The sequence below is a fragment of the Eschrichtius robustus genome, chromosome 8 (assembly GCF_028021215.1).
Source record: "Eschrichtius robustus isolate mEscRob2 chromosome 8, mEscRob2.pri, whole genome shotgun sequence".
In the NCBI taxonomy this organism is placed as follows: domain Eukaryota; kingdom Metazoa; phylum Chordata; class Mammalia; order Artiodactyla; family Eschrichtiidae; genus Eschrichtius; species Eschrichtius robustus.
In genome coordinates this window covers 57,594,041-57,596,386 of record NC_090831.1, presented here as the reverse complement: position 1 = coordinate 57,596,386, position 2,346 = coordinate 57,594,041, and the positions used below count along the sequence as shown (strand labels likewise).

Sequence of the window (2,346 nt, the reverse complement as noted above, 5' to 3'; positions counted from 1 at the left end):
CTCTCTTCTTAGACCTCTTTCACTATATTTCCTCAGGATAGCACATAGTTCTCAGATCCTAATTTGAGCCTGTCCTGCTTCCGTCCTTTAGAGCCACATTGGCTCACCCACACTCATTAACTTAAAGGATGTTTAAAACTAAGTTGCCACACCCACCAGTGGCCACATCAATAGAACAATTTTCAAGTCTCCTTACATCTTCTCCCACAAACATATGCAGTCTCATTTTATTTCTCTACCTCTCCAGGCTTCAAAATGTAGTCTCTGTTACTCCTACCTGGATTTATGATTGTGTTCTGTGGATATGATCTGTTATTCCTCTCCATGGTCCTTTGAAGTGGCTCTTGGGACCATTACCTCCAGATTGGTTATCTTCAGTCAGAATCCACTACGAAGAACATGATAAATTTCTTTCAGTTCATTACAAGGTGGAGTTACAATATGGTAGACACATTGAAGATAGCAGAAATGATTAGATACTATACTTAGTTTTAAGATTCTAGAGAAGAAGAATGGTCAAATGGTTTTTTAGTTTCTGTCTTTATTATTCTGAATTTATCATTAAATTAAATTTATTGTGAATTTATTTGTACTTTATAGGTAAAACAAGACTGGCAAGATTTGTTTTGTCCTAACACTAGCTCACAGTCTGGTGACTCTGACCTTGTTTGGATATCAGGTTTGGACTTGGCACGCTATGTAAACGAAAAACTGTGTAGGAAAAGTGTGAACTGGTTCAGTGCTGCCCTTGTTATTAATAAAGTAAACAACATTGAAAGCAATACCATAATGTTGTTAGCCATTGTCAATTTGCTTTCTCTCATCTTAGAATAAACATCCCAAACACATACAGTATTACAATAGAGTGGGCCTCTGGTGCCTTAGACTCTTCTGGAGTTCCACGCTGGGCCTTTTTTCTCACTCGTTTTGCTCTCCTCTTCTTGCATGTTTTATTCATTGACCCTCAGATCTCATAATGAGCTCCCTTTCATTAGGACATGGGCTGTATCCTAACTGGTACTATAATACGGAGCTTAAAAAGGGTCACCTGGAGGTTACAGCCCCGCTGCGGCTTGAGGGCCGGAAGCACGTTCCGCGCGCGCGCGCGCGCGCACGCCCTCTTCCTTGCGCTTGCCTTGGCCCGCGATGAGAGCAGTGCGTGCGCAGGCACGCACCCACGGGAAGAGCGCCGTGTATACCAGGAGTGCGCTGCTCCGGCGGAACAGGTAGGCCAGGGTCGCTGCAGGTGCGGGCGGGAGCCGGGCAGGACGCCGACCCACCTGGCCCGCTACAGGCTGACCAGGATGGGCCTCGAGTGGCCGTCTAGGGATCGAGGAGTTTCAGAACGGGGGCGCCCGACGTCCCTCGTCACCGGGCTGGCTCAGGGCGCTGAGTGGCTGACTCACCTCCCCACCGGTTAGTCCCTTGGTTTTGGTCGCAGTCTTCGGAGTGGCTTTGGGGGGCGGCGTCGCCGGGGTTGAGGTGGGCCTGGGACTTCCGGGTACGGCCGAGGCCTTCTGTTAGCCCGGCCTGCTGGCTGGGCAGTGGGACTGGCAACATATCGGTGTTAACCGTGCACATGGTGGGTGGGGTTGGCAGCGGGAGCGCGGGGTGGGACTTGAGGGGGTTGTCAGCGGGTCGCGGCGAGGGACCACGAAGCCCTCCACGTCTTCGGTTGGGTCCACGGTGCCGGGAGCGGCAGGCGGCCGGGGTCTGAGTCGGACAGGGTGGTAGGGACTCGCTGACAGACGTGGGCGTCGTCTTCTGGGTCCCCGGAGCACCGGCCGTCTCCTGGGACCTGGCACTGTTGTCTTTGGCGCTGCCGAGGGACGCAGGTGCTGGCGCCATGCGCGCCTTGGGGCGTTCCAGGCACAGGTCTACGTCGTGCGTCGTGCGCGTCGGCCGCGCGGAGGGAGGCGCAGCTCGGCCTCTGTGGGGCTGTGGGAGGTGGCGGCAGCACCTGCGGGAAGGAGGTGGAGGACTGTCCACTTCCGCGGAGTGTGGGATCCCTCCTCCGTGGGCAGCGAGGGCGTGGTTACTGTGGGATACAGTACTGTTGAGTTCTTCGCTCTTTTCCTTATAAGTATCTGTTTCAGACCAGGTATCTCCTTTAGTATGTCTCGGCCCAGACCAAGGCATTTTCTTGCATTGAAATAATCAGTTTTGCTTTTCATCATGAATACCCAGAGGGAGCAATTCTTTTTTTCCAATAGGATGTGGCTATGGTTAATAGCTGAGTAAAGCAGTGGATTACTTTTATTATCTCAGTAAAATATTGGCCTGGAATGTTCTATCCCAAGGTTCTCTAAGCAGAGTGGGTTGATTTTGATGAATGTCGTAATCATT

General features: G+C 51.5%; 1 pseudogene; it reads right to left on the bottom strand.

Moving 5' to 3' along the window:
- Nucleotides 1-1,340: 1,340 nt before the first annotated feature.
- On the bottom strand, nucleotides 1,341-2,139 carry LOC137768305 (microtubule-associated protein 1S-like; annotated as a pseudogene).
- Nucleotides 2,140-2,346: the final 207 nt, after the last annotated feature.